At 43.3% G+C, this 9,231-nt stretch overlaps 1 long non-coding RNA gene across 5 annotated transcripts; it reads left to right on the top strand.

Annotated features, from left to right (window-relative positions):
- The first annotated feature begins 1,386 nt into the window (after positions 1–1,386).
- Positions 1,387–2,993, top strand: LOC120731992. 5 transcript variants are annotated; one of them, XR_005695466.1, is made up of 5 exons: positions 1,387–1,553; positions 2,068–2,203; positions 2,456–2,494; positions 2,670–2,785; positions 2,928–2,993. It is a non-coding gene; the product is annotated as an uncharacterized LOC120731992 (long non-coding RNA). The 5 variants fall into 5 exon arrangements; XR_005695468.1 differs by having other exon boundaries at positions 2,047–2,203; XR_005695465.1 differs by having other exon boundaries at positions 2,042–2,203.
- The last annotated feature ends 6,238 nt before the right edge of the window (positions 2,994–9,231 follow it).

Raw genomic sequence — 9,231 nt, 5'->3', positions numbered from 1 at the left:
ATGACAGGTCCTGCGTGATGTGAACTCCGAGGTATTTGAAGCTGTCCACTCTCTCCACTGGGCACTCGTTGATGACGGGGGTCTGGTAGTTCCTCTCCTGCTTAGTGCTGAAGTCCACTATCAGCTCCTTTGTCTTACTGACGTTTAGAAGGAGGTTGTTCCTCTGGCACCAGTTCTCCAGATTCCTAATCTCCTTCAGGTAGGCCGTCTCGTTGTTATCAGAGATCAGGCCCACCATGACGGTGTCGTCAGCAAACTTGATGATGGTGGTGGAGCTGGTAGTGGCCACACAGTCATATGTGTACAAAGAGTACAGCAGGGGGCTCAGAACACACCCCTGGGGGGCTCCAGTGCTGAGAGTGGTGGAGGCTGAGACATGTCCGCCCATCCTTACTGCCTGTGGTCTGCCAGTTAGGAAGTTGGAGATCCACTGACACATAGATGAGCTGAGTCCCAGATGCTCCAGCTTGGTGGTGAGTGTGGAGGGAATTATGGTGTTAAATGCAGAGCTGTAGTCTATGAAGAGCATTTTAACATAATTCCCCCTTCTAGTGTCCAAGTGAGTGAGTGATGTGTGGAGGAGATGAGAGATGGCATCGTCTGTGGAACGATTTGGACGGTAAGCAAACTGTAGTGGGTCCAGTGTGTCTGGTAGTGAAGAAATGATGAAGTCTCTGACCAGGCGTTCAAAGCACTTCATCACTACTGAGGTGAGGGCTACAGGGCGATAGTCATTGAGAGAAGCAGGGTGGGGTTTCTTCGGGACAGGAACAATGATGGACTCTTTGAAGCATGTGGGGATCTCCGACTGAGATAAAGAGATGTTGAATATCTCAGTGAACACAGGAGCTAGCTGGTATGCGCAGTCTCTTAGGATACGACCTGGGATGCCGTCTGGTCCTGCTGCTTTCCTGGTGTTCACTCTCTTGAAGGCTCTCCTTACTTCATGCTCGGAGATGACGAGCACGTTTCCGGTGCTGGCAGTATCTTCCTGTCTGCAGCCGTTAGCGCCGCTAACACTAGCATTGTTGGAGACCTTTGCTGCAGCCTCGAAGCGAGCATAGAAAGTGTTCAGCTCGTCTGCCAGAGTCACGGCCGCGTTCGTCATACCGGTTGTTGGTGCTTTATAGTCCGTTATTGTCCTTAGTCCCCGCCACAGGCTCCTAGAGTCACTCTGTTGGAGTTGTGACTCTAGTTTCCTCCCGTAGCACTGCTTCGCCTCTTTCACCGCCCTCCGCACGTTATATGACGCGGCTTTGTACGGGTCCATGTCCCCCGTCATGAGTCCCGTGTTGTAGGCAGCGGTGCGGGATCTCAGAGCGTCGCGGATGGTTTTATCCACCCACGGCTTCTGGTTGGGAAACGTTGTGATAGTCTTTGTCTCCATGTTTCTTCAAATGTTTCTTCTGGATGATGATAAGACCGTGACACGGGATGCCACCTTTGGTCTTGTGATGAAGCAAAGCTCAGGAAGAAGTGGGATTAAATGGTACCCACATGTGTGCTGCTGAGAAGGATGTACAGGGGCACCTGCAGCCAAATCCAAGCTTCAGGTTAGTTGTAGTTGCAGAACGCTATAGACTGAGACAGCTGAGGCATCTAATGTTTGATTAAACGGATGAAAAAGAGAAGTTTCTTCCCTATAATTATCACTTCTTAAAATCTGTAGCAACTTCAAGTCTGTCAGCGTGCTGAGCATGCTCAGAATGTGACAATATATTTTTGTTCAATATTTAATTTCTTTCAGTTGCAATTGTTAAATGAAAAATATATATATATATATTCTTATAATTTGACAAACTAATTTATCAAAAAAAATATATACATCTGTATCTGTATTAGTTTTAATAAAATAATTTGACACCTGCATTGAAAATACCATATTGTATTCGTACAGAATCAGTTTGGTATCATTGTTTGTCTGCTCACTGATTGCTGAAACTAAGAGCTGCTTTGATCTGTTAAGATCTAAAGTATCCAAAGTTGAGCTCTGATGTTTCTTCACCCCTGTGTGTGATATGTGATTCCTACATGCTGGCAGAGCAGAGAGGCAGTTTGTGCTCACAGATGGTGATGGTGTGGAGAGACGGTGGTGTTTCCTCAGAAGAACCAGCAGAGTCACAAAGGACACCAGTCCATCTCACCACCTTGACTCGCTGACTGATGCTCGTCTGCAATGCACAGAGGAAATCAACTGACCGAGGTTTGTCCAGTGATGTGTTATGAAATGTATATTTGTTTTTTGCTTACAGTTATGTTTTTCTTGACAGAGGCTCTGCAGAGGTTAGGCAAAGCAGAGAAAGCATGCGCTTTACATTTTACTGTGATTTACTGTGATATTTGTTGCCTGATGTTCAGCAGGAATGGAGAAATAGAATCAAAGGGAGATGTTTTTGCTGTTTTTGTAATGATGTAAGTAAATCTTCAATATTATTTATTTGCTTGGTTATATTAGGAGTGTTTCTGAGTGAGGGGGAGAGGAGTCATCATCCAGGTAAAGTGACGTAGATCAGTGGATACACTTGTCTCCCCTTTAAAGGAGACGATCCAAGTCATCGTTAAATGTTAGTGCTTTAAAATACACAAACATTTTTAAAGGACAAAAATGAACATCCAACTTTGACTGTAATACAAAATAAATCTTTGCATGTGTGTTTTCAAACTCTCAGATGGGCAGCATATCAGTCTTGGACTGTCTAACCTGCAGCACTGAATGACCACCACACATGAGCATGTTCCTGCAACATTCAGCATCTGATCCTTCATCTGTGTGCTGCTGCTTTTGGTAAGTAGAGTTACCCAACTCCAGTAACTCTAAACACATGCCATCCATTTCTAACGGCCTGGTTACTTCCTGTCAGTTACTTTAGAAACCATGTGGTCACCTGACCTAACACTGTTTCTTCTTCTTCCCCTTAATGTTCAAGTGTCACATGTCAAACAGCTGGAGAGGAAACTACACCAGTGTACTGAGATGTTTCAGCAACACGTGATGGTGATGCTGTTCCTTCATGGTGACATCACCAGAGACAGCCCCGCCCACCTCAGGACCTCGCCATTGATCATGATGATTATAATGATGACAGCGAGCGGAACTAAGACTGTAAAAATCCACGACCAGAATTTTTCTTTCTAATTATTAATGAATACTGAGAGCCTCTTTCTGTGTTTTGTCTGTTTTGGGGTTGTTGTTTTTTTTACCTCATTTGTTACTAACAAAGTTCACCAAACTCACACAGTTTACATTCTGTATGTTTCCATCTTTACCAGCCACACTTTAACTGCATTTAAGAAAATAATCCTTAGAAATCGTCATTTTTCTCTTTTGTAATTGATGATAATTCAGTGAATATACTGCGCTGCTTCCTTTTATTGCGTCACACATTGCTTTATGTTTTTCAGTGTCCAGTTATTTTTTACTGCTGTTTGAATTCTCTGTATGTTTGACCCTGTAGACTGTTTGATGGACTGCTTGTCTTCCTGTTTGTTACCGCCGCCTGTTTTTTAATAAAGATTTGGATTTCTGACTTCAACACAGCCTCTGCGTGTCCTCCCTTTGTGTCCTCTTCCTCTGTGAATGTGTTGCATGTGTCACAGATTCATTTTATTAACAGCTTTCCCACAGTGAGTTGCATCAGCATTCATTCACAGCACATTTCAGAAGGATTCAGATTAATACAGTGATCTTACAGTCAGAATGATCCTGACAGAGTGCCACTGTAAATGATCTTTCATCAGGTAAATTTTAAAGTTCAGTATTTCAAAGCAGGAGTTATGAAGAATCATACTGGCATTAGGACTAATAATATGTACTTACAAAGTCAAAGTTTTTTAATTATGCTAGAATATTGGAAGACAATCAACTTTTAGTGTTTTCCGCATATTAATTATTCTGAAATAGAGACGGTGACCCTAACTGTACAGAAGCACTAAAGAATTGACAATCTAACAGACATCATTGGCCTGAGCCGTCATGCACAGTGAGTCTGATCCTTTGCTGTGAGAGTCTGACAAGCATGTTTCTGGTCAGTTTGGAAGAAATAATATCACAATGTTGATCTTTTTTTTCAATAGTCCTTCTCTTTTACAACATAAACTGTGATCAAAGCTACTTATGTTCACAGCATGTAATAATACTGACAGTCCAGGGCATTGTGGTCTGTTGAGCTAGGGTTAGGGTTAGCAATTCAGACATATGTAATCAATATTAAACGTCTCTTACGTGGGCCACTGTCCGCAGTGTTGGGAAATCCATACCAGGCTGGAACGAGTCAAGGTAGGTGAGCATCCACGGGAAAACACAGCAGATGCATCCTACTGACAGGACCAGGAGACTCCAGAAGCCGAGCATCTTCTCTTCAGTGCCATCCTCTCCTGTCACCCTCTCTGCCCGCAGCTCTTTGAGTATGGGGTAGATAAGGGCGCAGAGAAACCCTTATTACTAATTTGTATTATAATTCAATTTTCATGAAATATTCATATTCAGTATTGGTCCTTTTATATTAATAACCACGTATCCACCCAGGCTCATGGTGGGGCAGGGCTCTGTCCTGGGATGCTTGAGTACAAGATAATGTACACCCTGACCAGGTATCCAGTCTGTCAGAATTGTTTTCAATATTTGGTTCAAAAACATGAGTGACAACAAAAATCCAACTAGGATTCTTGCATATGATGACGAAGTCTGTCTTTGACTGTATTGTCCAGCTGATCCATCAAACCCCCAGCAGGTGAACCTTATTCATGACATAACATGGCAACAATGTAAAAAATGAAACAGCAACAATCTAAATGTAAAGTGCATTCTAAACTCCTCTTCAATAAATCATATGCAAAAAGTCATTCAGGACTGTAAAACGTGAACTACAGAACCCAGAGTCTTCATCATTAAATCTCTGGTTGCTTCATTTTTCTATCCTATATCAGATACTTTAAGGTTAGGTTAGGTAAAGTTGCATTCTCATGGTGAGGCAAAGTGCTTTATGTGTGTGTGTGCGTGTCATGAACGGCTATAAAAGGCCTATAATTAAAGAACAAAGCGGGGTTTGAGTTCGAGTTACGACAGACTGTCACTACTTGTAAATGGAACGCAGCCTTCCTACGGCGGACAGCATAATAACAGGAATCGGACGCGGTCCAGCCAAGTCCACAGCAACCACCATAGCAACCGCCTAGCATGACCTTAAAAACATATTCTGTCTTCATAACTATCAAACACGTGAAATGATTTGCAAAGTGTGAAAGTGTTACAGCTGCAGAGAGCTATGGCGGTATCTTTGGAAGCTGTTTACATAGCTAATAATATACGATGTAACCATGGAGACAGTCAGTCACTTGAGCTAGCGGTGCATGTTTACTACAGTGAATAAGGTGATTGAGTGCACAGCGTCCACACTCTGCAGGGGGTAAAGACATTACTTCAATATTGTTTTATATTGATATATATTTGCCTTCTGTTGACCATCACCTCAGGTTCACCATTACAGTTTCAGATTACAGATGCACACTGTCTAAATATGAACACATTCAAAAACTCATGTCTCAGAAATAAACACAGCCGTTCATGTTTGTCATTCGAGTTTTATTTGTAAGAAAATTATGAGCTTCATATTGTGTATCAAATAAAAGAACATTTCACAACTCTACAGGTAACAGAAATGTCTCTAATGTGTACAGTGTAGTGTAAGCATTAAAAGATCATAAAGGAAACACTAACATTTATGTGAAACTAATTGTAATAAAAAATGAACAGGTGGTTTATAGATGTAAAAGAAAGAATCTGAAAACAACACTTTTTTGGTCTAAGTGATCAAAGTAGAAAACAGAACTGATGTTCAAAAACAGACCGTAGCTGCACTAATACCGTATTTTCACGACCATAAGGCGCACTTAAAAGTCTTAGATTTTCTTCAAAAAGTATGGCGCGCCCTATAGTGCAGTGCGCCCTGTGTGTTGTAAGGAGGACGTAGTAGAGAACATCATGAGAACGCTAAAGGGTGAAGTGTGGGCGCAACCCTGAAAACGGCAAAGAGACACGCTTACGAAGCACAGTTTAAACTGAAGGCCATCAGCAACGCGGAGGAACATGGAAATCGAGCAGCGGCGAGAGAATTTAAGATTAACGAATCGATGGTTCGCAAATGGAGGAAGCTAGAAAACAAGCTCCGGCAGGTCAAGAAAACGCAGCTGAGTTTCCGCGGACATAAGGCGAGGTGGCCCGAGTTGGAGGAAAGACTCGAGCGGTGGATCATCGAGCATAGAACGACCGGGAGAAGCGTTTCGACGGTCACCATTCGGCTAAAAGCAGTTTCACTTTCACTTTTTATGAAACGGTGCCATTTTTCCATCCGGACCAGGACTACGGTAGCGCAGCAACTTCCAGCGGATTATAAGGAAAAGCTGGCCATCTTCCGCTCCTACTAACACATCGGCGACAAAAACATCCAGCCCTGCCACATCACTAACATGGACGAGGTCCCGCTCACTTTTGACATCCCAGTGAGTCATACTGTGGAGAAGAAGGGGACCAGCACGCTAGCGATACACACCACGGGGTATGAAAAGTCTTCTTTTACTGTTGTGCTTGGCTGCCATGCTAATGGACAGAAACTGTGCCTATGGTGATTTTTAAGCGAAAGACTTTGCCTAAAGAGAAGTTTCCAGAAGGAATCATCATTAAGGCAAATGAAAAGGGCTGGATGGATGAGGAAATGATGAAAGAGTGGCTGAGGGAGGTGTATGTAAGGAGACCAGGTGGGCTTTTTTAAATACGCATACGGTACTTGTATGCGCCCTATAATCCAGTGCGCCTTATGTGTGTGTTAAATACAGTAATGGCACACATAACTGAGACTGCGCCTTTTAGTACAGTGCATCTTATGGTCGTGAAAATACGGTATTACACATCTCCATTGTTGTGGTGAACAGACATGTTGCTTTTAAAACCACATGCAGTGTGTGACCGTGACTGTTCACTGAGACCATGAACGCCACTTCGCTGAAGCCTTCGCTTTCTTCTTCTTCTAAAATGGAAGCAGAAGGAGCACGAGCTGCTTTGATCTACTGAAAGGAAAAAGCAGAACATCTGAGCTGAAACCAGTCAGCTGAAATCATTAAGACAGGAACAAATTCAATGCAGTGTCTCAGGTGGCTTAGCCTGTTACAACTGTTGATACAAGCTAAATACGGCTAACACACAGTGTCAGGGAGCTCCAGTGTGGGAACTAGTGGCTTTAGGTTTGTAGTCATTTAACTTTCATCCATTCATTCATTTAATTCAGGAGGAAGAAATGTCACGTTAATGCAGGCTGGTTACATGCATTTGGTCCCATGCTGTCTTTAACTAAATGACTTGGTTCACTTTATGGCTGGGCTGTATGTGGGGTTATATCATGTTATTTGGACAGGAGTACCTGTCCCCTGATAGACTTAGAAAGTTTCTCCATAAGTAGAGTTTCTAACTCTTATAGCACATCGGTGGCTGACAGCTTTTTGGTGGCTCTTGTAAGGTTCTTTTGTTTGGAAGGAAAAAATAAGCACAAACAGAGTCCTCGGAGGTGTCCAAAAAAGTGATTTATTAAACACACACAGTTTACACAGTGTGGGAAGCCGCCGGTCGGTCTTCTCCTCTCTGCCCCGTTACAGAAAGCTTTATAGCCATTATGACGTCAAGACAATTCCTGGAACTCCTCTTCCCAGAACAACAACACTTTCCCAGACTTGAAACCAGATGTTTCCCATCATCGGTATTTGGCAGCTTAAACAATTGTGTAGACGAGTGTGCAGTTTTGTGAGATTGTAGGTCCAAGCCAACGAAAGTTCGGTGTCCTTATCTGACTTGGGCTGCCTGGACCTGCAGCAATGCTTGTGCTATTGCATGATAGAGTATTGTATCTAGAATGTGTTTTATTCTGCGTGCTCTGGCAGATTTACTAAATGATAAATGATACATGATAATATTGATGATAAACTGATGATAAGTGATGCAGACTAATAAAGTAATGATGAAATAATGACAGTACATGTGAATAATAACACAGTGACAGTAAAATAACATTCCTTGACGTGACAACTCCTCCTCTTGGGCTCGCTTGCGAGGCCAACCTTCACCAGGATTTGTCTCACTCCTCCGTCCAGCCTACAATCTGCCTCAAGGGCATCATCAACTCAGGCGCAGCTGAACCAGCTGAGTCTGAGCCCAGGGCTCTCTCCAGCATCTTTACTAAAACTCGCCGGGCCAGAGGGATGAGACAACATCCAATCATTAATATACCAAGAAAAACAACAAAAGAAAACATGGCAGACATAACAACACTCTTCCATTGCCCAAAGACAGACGTGAACCAGTCTCCCGGTCCAGTGTTCACACCTGATTGCTCATGCATGGTTTTAGATAACATTTTCAGACTCTCAAGCGCCCTAGTCACCGTACCGTCTGGGGCCGTATTGTTGGGTATGAAAGTACAGCACATGTCCCTACACTCCCCAGGGGAACCTGCACCAAAAGGGTGTACTGCCCACAATAATAATATAGCCCACCCCTTGCCCAGGTGCCTATAATTGTGTACATTATTGGTAGTCCTGCCTGGGATCGTCCTCTGACACCAGCTTGGATCAATCCTTCCTACCGTATATTTCACGCTGTCTGTAGAGAACTCAAAGCATGTATAATTATCTCGTTTTCGGTGTGAATGAACCTGGTTTTGTACGTTTATCAATCGGCGGATATAAACCTGACAAAGTGGTGCAGTTACCTGTGTTCACCGCCTCTCTAGTTAATCTCAGCATACAATCATAACCCCACTCATCCTCTGGATACAGAGGAGCGGGTTCAGTGAACAGACGAGGTCTAGCTATAGCACAAGCAACACAATCAACCACTTCCTGCTCTTTAGCATTTTGAGCCACCCAATCTAACCAAAGATTCCTATCACCGAAACCTGTGGCCCGCTCTATTAACTCTTGAGGTTTTAATCTAGTGTAATCTGTGGCAACAAGCCATTTCTCTTCTGAGTCCTTGTAAGTAACTGTCTCTAAGGGGTCCATTTGCTCTGTGAGATTCATTGCAGTGTCGTTCCCTATCGGTTTAGATCTTGGATTGAATAAGTTCACCCGAATTACCCCTACTGGATCTGTCCCTGCTTTATCTACCCCTATGACTAGATAAAACGCACCCCCTTCATACCCCGCTTCAGGGAGTTTGCTCCATGGTCCTAGGGAAAGAGTGACAGG

The sequence above is a fragment of the Simochromis diagramma genome, unplaced genomic scaffold, assembly GCF_900408965.1.
Source record: "Simochromis diagramma unplaced genomic scaffold, fSimDia1.1 OVJJ01000726.1, whole genome shotgun sequence".
Taxonomy (NCBI): domain Eukaryota; kingdom Metazoa; phylum Chordata; class Actinopteri; order Cichliformes; family Cichlidae; genus Simochromis; species Simochromis diagramma.
This window is presented reverse-complemented; position numbering and strand designations above follow the sequence as displayed.